Source organism: Larus michahellis, chromosome 9 (genome assembly GCF_964199755.1).
Source record: "Larus michahellis chromosome 9, bLarMic1.1, whole genome shotgun sequence".
NCBI classification, from domain to species: Eukaryota; Metazoa; Chordata; class Aves; order Charadriiformes; family Laridae; genus Larus; species Larus michahellis.
The window spans coordinates 9,576,831-9,591,531 of NC_133904.1; positions in this window are offsets into that span (position 1 = coordinate 9,576,831).

The following is a 14,701-nucleotide window of genomic DNA, read 5'->3' on the forward strand; positions in this document are numbered from 1 at the left end:
GCAAATACCCCAGAGCAACTGGGATTCTTGGGGTTTCCAATTACATCGTGCCCAGATGGTGATTTCTCTTGAAATCAAACCACGCTCCGAAGCGAAGGGCACTTTTCAGATGGGTGATGAAATTCTTAATTATGCGGCATCTACCGCAGCAGTACCAGGGAGAAGCAAATCCACTTACAAATTATGCACATACATCAAAACCACCCTCTGTTTCAGAGACAAATGCCCAATCAATCCGATCTATTTTGCCATCTACAGCAGACGCCGCATCAGGCTATTTTATAACTATAAATTTTCGTGTGTCTTTCCTCGCTGGAGTCAGTCGACTTGTGATTATCCAGACTCGGGGAGGGAGCTGAACTAACCCAAATAAAGTAAAGCGCAGTCAAACAAAACCAGTGTAAATCAGACTGTGGAAATAAATGTTTTGTTTTCTATATTAATCTTAGTGAAAACTAGAGTGACAATGTAGAAAAAGGTCAACGACGGGAATAAAAGTGTTTTATTTTTGGTGTTAACGCGGTTCGTTCGCGACCGGATAATCTGCCCACACATAATTAAAAGTTGACAGCGTCTGTATTGCGAGCTAGGCGAGAGATTCAGGGAAAAATGAAAGTTGATTTTATTTCAGTCTTTGCCAGGACTCTGCTGCCGGGTCCAGGTGATGGATTAAGACGGAGCTGGGATGCAATTCACAGCTCTGTCCCCCGGGCAGCCTTTCCGGAGAAAGGAGAGCAGCGATGGAACAAGTGTAATCCTGATTGCTTGGCAAAGTGTAACGTGCTTCTAAAACACAAGGGGCAGGGCCGCAGACAAGGGTTTAAATAAAACCAGTTTGTGAGAAAAAGATCTGTTGCTGAGCTGAAGTCGAAGCTGCGGCCAGTGCCCAGCCAGGTGGGGACCAAAGGCGACGGTTTCATCAGGAGAATTGGATCGAAGCGACCATCGCGCATCCCTTCTGGTGCTACGGCGTGCACATACAGGAGAGGCAGATAATGGTCAGAAGAAATTCTGTACCTTCAATAATCATCCTTTTCTGTACATTCAATAATCATCCTCGCAGAGATTTGATTCCCTGTTACATCGGTCTGAATTATATTAGAGGTAGCACACAGAATAAAGATTGGGCTCCCTCATTCTTTTATGCCTCTAAACCCAGCCGGAATGCTAGAAAACAATAAAGCTCCTTTTTTCTTTTTTTTTTTTCCCCTCCCCTCTTTACTTAAAGGAAAAGGTGCTTAATAGTAGTTTTAAGATTAAGAAGGAAATGGGTATTTAAAAAAGAAACGTATTCTCTTGGGTCACTATGAAAAGCTGTTTCATTATTGCCTAGAACCAATGGAAATAAAGCCAGCATGTCATCAAATCCTTAATACAGCATTAGATCTAATTGAATCTTTTGCATCTATTTTTAATGAGCAGCTCGTTTGTTTAATGTGATGGCTACATAATTATGAGTATGAGTTTGTTCTCTACTTGGGACATATTGGTTCTAATGCGATGATATTTAATTACTAACTCTCAAGGAATTACAAGAAACAAGCTGCCAAGCTTGAAAATACAGTGATTTATTCCTTGCCCACTGGACTGACGAGCCCGTGCCCCATGTCCCTGTATCGTGTCCCTGAGGGACCAAGCCTTTCATCTCGGGTTTCTTCACCAGCATCTAGCACTGCATCCCTGTACAGAAACCAGCCTGATACCCACACATGCAAATGTATTACTGGGTAGGGCTTTCTATAAAAAGAATTAAAAAGCCTCATATTAAATGTGCAAGAGCGAGCAATAGGCAGAAGGACGCAATCCAGCTGTTGAAACAGCAGCACACGTGGGGAATACACATCTGTTTTCATAGAAACAGCATCCCCCGTTTTCCTTGCAGCCCTGTGACCCTATTTCTGTCTACTCCAGCGCCCAGAAACGGCTTTAAGAAGCCGCTGAGATTCCCATTGGGATCTGCCTGCCCCGGCTCCTGTCCCCCGCAGTTCCACAGGCTGTCCCTGCCACGTGTCGCCGCTCAGCACCTTCTCCTCTGCTCTGCTCCGGCAGCTCCTCGTTGTGGAGGCAGCTGACAGGCGTGGAGGTGAGGGAATTACTGCTGGCAATAACGCCTGCAGCACACCCAGCCTCCTCGCCACGCTTTGTTTTAACCAAACTCACTCCGTATGAAGGGATCCATCACCTGCGAATTCTCTCCCCCGCGCTCGGGTTGAAGAGCGGCTCTGAGACCTTGAAACCTGTGGGTTTCGCCTCTTCGCGCTTCAATCACAGGCGCCCGCTCCCCAAGAACATTAATAAAAGCCCTTAAAGATGCAAACAGCAAACCGCCACCCTCAATCCAACCCCGCCTCACAGGGAACAGCTTATGCCCCTTGACTTGTCCCTTTAAACTAATATCAGTATTTACACTTCCGATAAAAATGGCTTTTCCGGTATTTTTGCGGAAGGGCTGCGTGCTGCGCCTTACCCTCGCACCAGCCCCGAGCACGAAGGGGTTACCCAGCCATAAGCGCTCCGCGCAGCGGGGCTGAACGCAGGTAATTCCTCACCCAGCCAATTTGCCATTCTCTCTCTTTCTGCCATTACTCTTCCCTCCGGTGTAAGCCTCCCTCGCACGCGACCCCATCAATAACGCTGAGCCGAACGCAGAGCTTCGCCTCAAAAAAATAGCCGTGGTGCCTCTCTGCTAATGCTCAGCCAGCTCTTGCCTGAGCTGAACGACTATTTGGGGGCTGGTGGCCATAAGGGAACCCCTTAAAAAATGCATAGTTTTCTTTAACGACGTAGCCTACCTACTCCGTTCCTGGGCTACGGCAGTGGCACAAGTTAATTGCAGAGTGATCAGGGAATAACATCACTCCGTTGACACGAATAACTGCAGAATTACCATGATTTCCAGCAGAGCTACGGTGCAGTCCTCAAAACTAACTACACAATCGACTTATATAAATCCTATTATTGTCCGTCAAACATTTTCTAGGTAACAGGAGCCATCGTTACAAGGCATTTCATAGGTATGCATTATCAAAATTAAAGACTTATAGTTCAGCCAAAGCCAGAAATCTCATTGACGTTACCGAACCAGACCTTGCTACTTTATTCGCGCAAGATAACGCAACTCATTCGTAACTCAGGCAACCCTTTGCCCAAAATGAGGTGAGAAGGATTCAGCCAGTGAAACCCCACTGGACGTCCACGGCTCCAGCTTTCTTCCGGACTTGCAGAAATGGCAACCCCAGGGACATCCGGAGCGGTAGCTTCGCGTCTTTGGACAGAAGAACTAGTAGCTAGGAAAAATCTACACGGATTGAGGATGCAAATGTCTAGGGGGAAATGGGGAGGACAAAAGCCGTTTTTACCGTTCTCACGATTGGCTCCACCTTACAACAACACTGGAAGGGCTTATTTATTTTTAAAGTTGCATATTTCGGCCTTCCAGCTGCAAGACAGGCAGAGTGCAGAAGGAGGAGAAGGGACAGCACAGACCAAGCCACCAGCTGGGGCTGGCAGCGAAACGTCACACTCAAATGCCTGAATAACCCACAGCGAAGAGAAGATTAGACAAATGAACAATAAAACTGACTGTTCCATCTTGCCCTCAATGGATGGGAAAGCAATGAAAATCTCATGAAAGATAAATGGTAAAGCTAGTTCAAAATGGGTTTAATGAAAGTAAAAGAGGACGAGTGTTCATTCCGGGCTGCTGATTTATATTTTCTATATTTCAGTCCTCATAACCAAGTTGTGTCTCGTTAGCCATTAGAAGTTTAATACAGGGTTACACGTTCAGTCAAAATCCAAGCAGCTTTTAATACTTTGAAGGAGCACAATGCTGCCTTTTGAAAGATTAGCAAGGGCGTCCTTGCCTGGGTCCTTGCATATTAAAAAGTGATCTTCAAACCCAAGTTTTTCTTGTGGGATGGGGGGATGGGGAATAATTCAAACCATTGCTCCTTTTTCTTTTTCTTCCATTGAACTTGGTATGATGTAAAATTACACCAAACTTGCAACAAAAGGAAGGAAGGTTTGTAAAGAGTTAGCTACAAAATGAGTGGCTCTTGTGAAGAAGAAACAAGCTCCAAAATTAGCTGAGGGTTGTTCTTTTTTTTTTTGTTTTAATTCTATATTCTTTGTCTTTCAGCTGCTCGCAGATTCTAGAAAGAATGAGCTAATTTTTCCCCACTTCTTCCTCTCAATATCTTTCCACAGTATAAATAATACATAACAATAATAATACTGGTTTTATTTAGAAAAAGTGGAATCTGTCTCGGTGTCAGAGCCAGGCTGGAGGCAGCCACGATGCGGATGAGGGTTACGCACCGTGACGAAACCCTCGCGTTACACGGCGAGGACGGCGAACCGGCAAACCCATCCTTGGCTGGATGTGCTGGAGGCACATCAACAAAGGGGTGCCTAGGGATGCGTGACCTTTTCAACGGGTGAAAATAAGCAAAAGCCCTTTAAAAAAAGCAGGAGGTACAATACAAACACAGCCCCGGGCTGCCCACACCGCCTTGGCCAGTGACTCAGCACCGAAACCCAGCCTCTCCTAGACCCCACCAGATAGCGCAGGTGACTCATCCCCAAAACAACAGCGAGGATGCCAAAAGGCGAGCGGGACGATGTGACAAAGGTACAACATGTTCAGGGTGAGACCAACCCATCCGCTTCCCACAGGAAAGGGCAGCAATTTTAGGTTGCCACTACAGACCTGGGCTGAACGCAGCCTTGGGAGCGAGCAGGTCTTCATCTCGGCATCTCTTGCTGCTGCAATGGCCAGCCAGGTGCTAATTAGCTAATAGGAATAAGCTAATAAGTAACAGCAATTGGCTAATTAGCTAATAAGTAATTTAGAGCACTGGAGCCCCTGTCAGCTCCCTGGCTACAGTGAGAGGGTATGGATCCAGATCCCTGTAGATTGATGGCAATGCCCTTGATCTTTTTAGCTGTATAAATAAGTAAACAAATAAATTACACACACACATTTTCTTTCAGAAATGGATGGGAATTTTCCACACCCTCTGCCGAAGGTTTCCTCCCATCCATGTCCCCAGGACTCCTACATAACGTAGGATCCTGCTCCAGCCTCCGCTCGCATCTCTGAATCTCCTCCGCCGGGCTCTGCTGCCATAAAGCAGCTGCTAGTGCTAAGTGACGTTCTGCACCAGCGGTCTTCTCATGAGCAACACTGATTTTTCTTTCCTTAGCAACTGAAGACGCAGGGCCTGACTTCAGTCAATTGATTTTGATGGGGATGGCATCCACTTGCAGAGGGAGGAATTGGATGCGCCGAGGGTGTCTCGGTCCCTGAACGAACAATTGTACGAACAGCAAGGACGCAAAGGCAACAGATTTCGGGCTGTCGCAGGTAGCGGTAACAGTCAATCACCTGCACGAAACGACTGCGTTACAGTAAATCCTCCCGCTCTGTGGAGTGAAAGCATCCTGTTTCCGGCATCTTCAGAGTCAAAGCAGCAACTCGTTTCTTGATGAAACTCAGCTGGCCTTTAGTTTCCCCTGGGAACGCATTGCACGGTAACTTCGCAATCCGTGACCAAAATGAAGGAACGCAACCTTGGCAAAGCGCGTGCCTTTAGATGTAAATTCCCCCGGTACCCGCTCGCTGTTCTGCACGCTTATTCGGATGCACTACGATTTATAAACCACAAACTGCTTCTGCCGGGTGTATATTTCTGTAGTGGCCTGACCTCTCAGCCAAGACCTTGGTCCCGTGTCCAAGCTGTGGCAGAGGAGCTCCCAGGAAACAGCCCCACCACCGCGTCCCGTGCAGTGGAGGTGCCCCCCGTCCCGGGACAGCCACGCCAGGCCGTGAAGGGCTTGCCTGGGCGCAGCCACATCCCAGCTGATCAATAGATGTGGAGAACTTGGCCACGGGTGTCCTACTGCCCTGTGATGGGTTTTCTGGAGACTTTCAACCCTAAAAACACAGTGGGTGCGACCTGCACATCACAAGTAGGGCAGCCAGTTGGGTGCCCTCTTCTCCAGCCTTGGGGGTTTTCCTCCCCGGTGCAGGAGGAGCAAATATATTACCCACCGCGGCAAATGCCAGCCAAATAAACACAGGCGCTTTTCAGGGCCTGATGAGCAGGGCACATCTCTCCCCAGAGAATCATCTCCCAGAAATCGACACATAACATTGAAAGACAAATGAGAATGAAAAGGCCTCTCAAATTTAATAGCCTCCATGAATTACACTGCCTTCGTCTACATGGACTGTCACTCTTTCCATTAAAGAGTCACTGTCATCGGTAATCCATTTTAAGATTTATAGACGTGGAGATTTATAGACTTAACTGTTCTTATCTACTCTTTTTTTCCCCATGCATCTCCCTGGGCCCCCAAAAGGTGGGATTCTATCCAAAACCTCCGCCCTGCATCTGAAAATATAAATTCGTGATGGGACGGCAGGTTTTTGAATTGGAAGCCAACAAAAGTAATAAAGCTGATAAGGATAGCAAGGATGATAACGTAGTGGGGGGAGAGGGGGGAACGACGACAAGGATAAGAAAGGATAAAAGATGAGCAGCAGAAAATAAGAAAGGGATAATCCAGGTTTTAATTTATTTTTCACAGATTCTCACTCTATAAATTCCGTAATTTCCTGAAAGAAAGAAAGAAAATAATTAGGTTACTTTTCCTCTTTGGTCATTTTTTACTTAAGAGAAGAAAAACCCAACCCTGCATGCTTGAAGTGAATATATTCAGACCCAACTTTTGCATCCAGGAAGGCCACTTCACAATGCTCACAATACAGAATATACTCAGGTGGGAGTATACTGACATTACAAAGCCTCTTCAAACAGCTAGAGGAATTTTAGTATAAATGAGCCTCAAGCTACCTGCTTTGCATATTTTTATCTGATTCTAGTGCAGTCGCACAGTTTGTTCTGATAGTAATTGAATACCCAGATGTGGATTAATACCTCCAGCACAAAAGAATTTGAATATGTTCGTGCTGCTTGAAACTAGTCTGTTTGCATGTGCAACTCGATACCGGGTAAAATTGCAAATACTTACGTGACTTAGAACTCAAAGTACTATTCTAAAGCTTCTAACTCATTCCAAGCCTGGTTTTGGGATGCGTGTGCGAGCGGCAGATCTACTTACCCTCACTCCATTATTCCACATATTGCCCTGACAGCAGGTAGCGTTCCAGGCAACTCTAAAAAAGTAGCATTGGACAAAATTCCTTAGGTAACCTTTAAAATGTCTGTTCCCGCTAAGTATCGCTTGGTATTTTTGTACGTGCTTGTCTGCAAGGAGAACTAGGACAAATCTTTTTCTGAGTTTTGTTGCTGTGTTAAAGAAAGCTGCTATATTTGGTGAGGTACCGAAGAAAATGCTTTGGTACAAATGGCTACGCTGTAAATCAATGGAAGTCTGCCGGCAACACTACCCGTGTATATTAAAAATAAGGCTCTCTTCCCGAGTGCAAATTTGCTTAAAGAACACTGAACTGTGGGGACCGAATGCGTAATGCATTCTAATTAGCTTCCTCTTAATCATAGCTATTACCACGGGCTATCCTCATATTGGAAGCTGTGGCTGCGCTGATCCTTTACAACACGCACATGTGACGGCTGTCAAAGTAATTATCAGCACAAATTTCACCTTCTATTTGTATTTTCTAGTTCGAGACAGAGGGAAACTTTAGCGGTGGATTAATTTTGCCGTGCTCTCGGGGAAAGGCAGAACAGCGCTCGGACTCATTTTAAATCGATCCTACTCAAGCTCTTGAGCAGATAGGGTTATGACCCACGAATTCAAGAGCTGGCATCCTGCGCTCTTATGTATTACAGGGGAAGGAAACCACGAAGCCAAAGCTGTTAGAGACTCCTCCTCGAACAAATAGTTTCCTAAATAAGTGCCCTGGGCTCATTGCCTTTAATAATCCCTTGGTTGAACGTCATTAAGATGCGTGTATTTTTCTCCCAACAGCATTATTCTCTTGCAAAGCAGTTTCTATACCAGGTCTTTTATGCACACCACCCCTCGCACGGCACAACAGCTATTTGGGAAATAAAACTCAACAGGGCAGAACTGTAACTGATGGGAGCGTAGCATGCTTACACCTCTCTTGTCCCACCTTTAAGGTGACACTGCACGGAGGTCGCCTCATGGAGCAACACCATCGTGGAGACCTTGCAAAGAAGCGGGGTGCTCATTTACAGCCAAATTCTTCCTCTCTGGGAAGCATATTACTGTATTTTGAGCACCAAGGGGATGTTTGTGGTGTTCCATGGGGTAAGAAAATGTGGAGTAGTAGTGTAGTAACGTAGCATAGAGCTCGCTCGCCCTTCCAACACTACTGTGTCAGAAGGGGGGCTGTCTGTGGTGGCCTCCTCCTCCTTCTCTACCTGAAGGCAGCTGTTTGAAAGTGCAGGAACTGCACAGTTGGAGCATCTTCCCAAACCCATGGATCTCGCAGATCCAGGAGGGAAAGAGACACAGTACCTGGAAGCACAGAAGTTACCTGCAGTTGCTCCAAAGGCGCTTTCCAGGACAACCAGCTCCTGCGTGACCTGCTGGAACACGAGGAGCTCCTCGCTGGCTGCCCCGTTGTGCAGGTGAAGCAGTCAGACACTGTCGGTGTTCTCCCATGTACAGTTCCCACTTGGATCCGCAGCAGCAGCAGAGGCTGGAGCAGTAGTTTGGCAAATGGCCTCTCTCCTTCCCCATCTCCTCACTTCAAATGCCCCGAGTCTCTGGGCAGGGCCAGTCGTGCCGGAGACCCAGGGGAGGCAGCAGCCTCCATGCCCACCTGAGAGCTCGCAGAAAAGCGCCTGTGATCAGGTATTAAATGCATCCACAACCAAAGCCGATGATTGAAAATGCCATGTCGCAGCCGCCTGGCAGCAGCTGCCACCCTGACAGGGAGCAACGCGGCATCAGACAGCGGCAGAGCCCAAACCTCATTTTTCACACACGCATCCCCCCTACTTTAGGTAGTGATTTAGAGATCAGAGGAACGACTTGACAGTTTAATATTTAAACAATTTGTTTCCTGTTTAGACCATCACGTTAATGATCTGTGTGTCACAACAATAATCAAGTGGGGTGGAAACTCACTTGCAATTAGCCACTTCTCCTGTCACAGCCTATAGCGTATCCGGCCCATGGCTTCTAATTTTAGCCAAATGCTCTCTTTAAAATCTAATTTACATTCTGTTTTCCCCCCAAAAGCCACAAATACTTGTGTTCCCCATGGCTCTGTACATAAAGCCTCCCGATTGACAGGAGATGAGTCTGTGACAGCCCCTGCTGCAGAGCTGGTCCCGTCTCTCCTCCCCAGCCACCCGCCCTTGCAGCTCCCCGTTCCCCCGCCGCGATGCCCAGACGGCTGCGGTCCTCTCCCTGCTGTCCCGAGAGAAAAACATTTCATTTCTGGGTACCACGCCGAGCAAGACACTTGCCGACCCTTCACGGTTTCTGCTCATGCAGCACAGAGTATCCTAAAAATGTTGAAGGAAGACACAGCTGTTTCAAAATTTTGGGTACCCATCAGGGAAAACAGCCATAAAATTATATATCCAAACTGCGTTTGAACTATTCAGGTGGTGAGGAAATAGCCTGAGTGGTCCTGCTGCTGCTCCACAGCCCGTACTCAAAACCAGATTTAAGCCTCTTGCACTAAAATACCCTCCTCTTGCCTCTTTTATTCTCCCTCTTTAATAATCTGCATTGTGTTGGTATTAATCCCAGCCAGAGGCCTGTTGTGCTGGAGACGGTGCGTACAAAGCCAAGACCAGTGCCCTAAAGAGCTTTAAACCTCACTTTAATTTTGGTGCAAATTATGTAAAACAAAGCGTTCGCAGCCCTGTTCAACGAGCTGGGGAATTTCTTCAGGAATCTGAATTATGTTGAAAAATGGAGCTGGCCTCTTTTCCTTTCTTTAAATAAAAGCAAAACAACAACCTCGCCACCACCAACAGCTTTTACCAAGAGCAACCTGCATCACTTTTACAACAGCGGAGAGCTTTTGACTGATTGTGCTGCGCCTCTCAAATCTCAGCTCTGCTGTGGTGGAGACCCGAGTAACAACATCCCCGGCACCGCGCCGCCTCGCACCTCTTCAACATCTTTATTAACGACCTACAGCCGAGCCCCTGCCGCTCGCTGGCGCTTACCACCCGATTTATGGCTAACTTCCAGGGCCTTTCCTACTACTTTTAATTTATTGTAACAACAGTGTTCATACATGAGCGTTTCGTGTTAGGGAGACAGCACCGCGCCCAGTAGCATTACAGCAGATGAAGTCTATTACAGCTCTACCAGTTTGGGCAGACAAAGTCTGCGGGAGGCGACTCTCTTCCAGTCAACAAGCTGCAAAGTTGCTTTTTGAGCCCTTGTAAAGTGGAAGTTGCTTTTTTTTAGCCTTTGCAAAGTGTTTATCACGGTCATAAGAGAGTAGTTTGCTTCTGGCCACTGGCTCTTGCAAGGCATCCCCGAGGAAGGGTGGCTGCAAAACGCTCTCTTCTGCTGGAGGCTGATCCCTGCCGCCTCCCGCCACATCACCGCAACTCAGCTTGCAGCGGGTAATCTCTTTTTCCAGCATGATTTGATTGAATCTAAACTTCCCCGAATTCCCACCTCAGCTCCTGCTTCCTGTTAAATCTAACTGTTCTCTTGAGATTTTTTTACTCTCACCCCAAACTGTATTAAAGGACTGGCAGGCTCCAAAAGGGATGCTCCCAGGGGACCTCAGACCTTCCCCACACCAGAAATGATGTGAAAAACACAAGACTGAAAAGCAAAGTCTGGCCTCTGTAGCTTTCAAAGCCCACACACAGCCTGATCCTATTACATACCTTAAAGAGACAAAATGGAGCAGTTTCCTTCTCTCTTGGCATCCCTCCCTAATGCACCACCGTGGACAGGGAGCTCCATGAGCATCAGGGGCCTCCTGGAGAAGAGTTTCCCACCACTCTCCGGGAGAGCTGGAGGGAGCAAGGCATTGGGGTTCTCTGGGGCCAGGCATTGGGAAGCAAAGCCCTCGCAGCTGGTAAGGGCTGGCAGCCTTGCTCTTCACCATCGGTGCACCTGAAGCACGGGTTCGCAATCAGGAAGCATCACTTGAAGGTAATTTGCTCTGTCAGAGAAGACTTTTGGACTGATTCCCTCAACCAGCACGGTCAGAGATGGTACCTGCCTCCCCTGCCCATCGTGTCTTACTCCAGCCAAAGTATATCGGTGAGACCATCTCACCCCTGCCTTGTCCCACCTGGGTTGGCCCGAGCTCCGCGCCGAGTCACCCCGGGCACGGAGGACGGCAGCGATAGGAAACCATCCAGGGAAGCTTGCTCACGGGCAAGGCAACAATAGCGAAGGCCCTTCATAGTTTATCTGTAATTGCATTTTCCAGCTGTATCCAGAATGAGAGAGTCATACACATTTTAATGTGGTCTAATAACAATCACCCGATAATCTAAACTATTTAATAGTAATTTATCATTTCCATTATTTTTTTAGCCATTCTAATAGAATTTATTATTAATTTTTTATTAAATTTGACAAGGTGGTAACAAAAGGCTATAGAAAAGTATTCACCTTTATTATAGTCTATAGTACTTTTCCATAAAGGTTAATACGGACTCACCACTCCCAATAATTAAATGGCAACACTTCTGCTGAGACTATTCAAACCTTATTGTTCTGCCCTTTTAAGAACAGTCCTTCCTTTTACATTTATGTTCTACTCCACTCTTCTTCTGCGGTTTTCCCCACCAATAAGGTACATTTGCAGAAATTTAGGGACGTCTTCTCTTTGTCCCCAAGTACTACTGGTTACGCTGTAGTAAAATACAAAATGAAATCTACTGATCAAGACAATTCTAAAGCTGTCAACATATTTTGTTCCCTAACTATATATCCAAATCATCTCAAAAGTATTGCAGTCTTCTCTTGGAGCTGATAAGCCATTTAATGTATTATTCTGGTGACAGACAAGCTGGGATTTGCTACAAGCATTTTTATGATTCAGTAGTTTTCAGAAAGACTAGAAAACTAAGCAGCAGATTTACACCATAACAAAATAAAAGCAGAGATCTCATCTGCCTGATGAATGACTAAAGCAGCTTTCATCTGCGGATTTTCAGCTAGTTCGCCTGAAGGTGGAGAACGTATTGTTTGGGACGAGATAACGGTACCCTCAGGCTATAATCAAATGCCATGTGCTGAAGACTGTACACACGCAGGGGGTAGAGAGACTGTTAACTCTGGGCCAGTTTCCATCTAAGCGAGACATGGAAGTGCAATAAATTCGGAAGAGAAAGGAGACTCGAGGAAAAGAGAAATGCTATGTGCATGTATATGGGCTAATAAGCACGTCTGCACCAGCGGCCGTGCCTGGCTGGCTGCTTTGCTCCGCCAGTTGGCTCTTTGGTGAGGGTGCCACAGCAGATGTGGGTTTTTTTCAGGAAGAAATAAATGCAAGGACAACGGCAGCTGAAAGGCCATTACATACATAAAATTTGGCACCAACAGGCAGGCAGATATAGTATTACTGGCTGCCTTATTCCTTAGCAAACAGATATTAGATAATGCCTCCCTCCCTGCCAAGCAATGAGTCAGTTGCTGAGATGAGGGGACTGCTCTGGCCTCTTGACTTCCATTCTCCACATCTGAGCAGGGATCAGGCCAGGTGTCTTCCAGCAAAGGCCAACTCCAGGGGCCAACTTCGCTAACAAATGCTTAAGCCGTGTTTGACATGGGAAGGCAAGCAAGTCAGGTTTCACCCATGCATTTGAGAAGGACGCAACCGCCAACAGCATGGGTGTCCGTCTCTGCGGGCCAAGGGCCACACTCAGCCCACCTGCCATTGAGGGTCAGCCAGGCTGCTTTGAGCTAAAATGCCATAGGTGGTGTAAGAGTGATGGAAAATTCACACCGTCCCAAAATCTTCTTATTCTGCCTCTCCATCACCTCCAGTCTCTCATCCCCCTCTGCTAGGACTTCATCTCTACCCTACCAAAAAGCCCACAAAAGTCAGTTCCTCTCCCCACAGAGCAAAGGGCGGTGAGGACATGAGGCACTGTCAGATCTGAGCCCACGGACTACGCGCAAGGTCTTCTGAGGCCAGGGGGAATACTGGAGAAAACCGGTGACTGCATTTTCTACGCACAGATATTTTGGTGCTTTCCATATGATTCTTAAACCATGAGTAATGCCAGCTTCCAACGATTTGTCCCGTATCTGAACCTTGCTCACAGTCTTCCACTTGCTTAGCCACGAACGTGATTTTAACAAAGCCATTTCAACCTCTTAGTTAATTTGTTTCTGAGGCCTTTCAGAGTGTGTAATTAAACTACAAGAGCCTGGAAAAGCCCCTTACAGTAAATAATTTACAAGTTCCTCCCTGGGGACATTTTTTAATTATAACTCCACTGGTCAGATCTTACTGAATACTCCGAGATAGCATTCCCTGCTGAGATCCTGAAATATAATTAACTTATTCCTTTGGTAATGGTATTTTTCCTCAGCCTATCCATTTCTTATGCAGGGCAGGCAGATTTGTTTATAAACAAAGTAGAGATTGATAGACGCTTTGTCATGAGAATAGCAATAATGGCATTCACTGCAACAGACGGGGGCACGTCCAGCTGAGGAAAGATGATAGTGTTTTGAAGCAATTTTTATAAATCCTACCCTGACAATCCAGTGTGGAGAGATGCAAGAGAGCAACCAGACAGCCCCGATTCCTCTCCTTCTTGGCAGCCTGCCTTGCTCCCCAAGTGCCATTTTATGCATAGCAAACGTAAATAATTCTGACGCACCTACCAACCCCCTAACCTCTGTGCTTCAGAAACGCTGCTATATACTATCAAACTGACAGTGATTTCATGTTATGTGGCAAAAAGAAAAACCCTGAGCGACAGCAGCAAGGCTGGGGATGTCAAATGAAAGCTGTCACGTTTATTTAGCTCCGTGATTCTCAAGACAATATACATAAATATCGTTTTACTATCCCCACCAGCCAAAATGTGAAGAGCTCTCTGCATCAGCCAGGGTCCTGCGGCTCCCCCCGCCTGGCCGAGGAGCCCGTGCTGATCTCCTCCCGACCCAGGAGAGGCCGGCAAGGAACAAAGCGCCGGCTCCTCTTGTTCCCAATGACACACTGCGTTAAATACTCTCCTCATCCTTTCCCGCTCCAGCTGTAGCCAAAAGGGCAGTTTGGAGTGGAAGCGGGAGAGAATGGCTCCACGATGTATTGAAATGCCATTTGCGAGATACGAAGTTCAGGGACAGGCATCGCCTCAAGCCCCCAAAGCCTTCAAAGCTCGCTTGCTTTTCCTATAGCAATTAGTTCCAGCAACTCCAGCGAGCCCACAAGGACAAAGCTTGGCACCTATCTGCGGCTGGGCTGGATGGGGGCCTGTATTTTGCATCCAAACTCTTGCTTTTTACTTTTCCCTCTCCGTTTTGAACTCCCACACAACAAAATGTATGACCAAGTCCTCGTCTCTCTCTAAGCACTTTGTTTCTGTACAGTCGTGCCCTGAAATCTCTTCATCATATGCCGGCCTTTTTACAGACAGTTGTTCACCTGGTATCACCCGTAGTGAAATACGTACGAGTCAGGCTAGCCCTTATTCTAGTGAATAAATCGCAGCTCAGACGGCAAGATCAACAGCTAATCCAAAAGGGCCATAAAGTTTTGTGAATAAACCCATATCTAACAGTG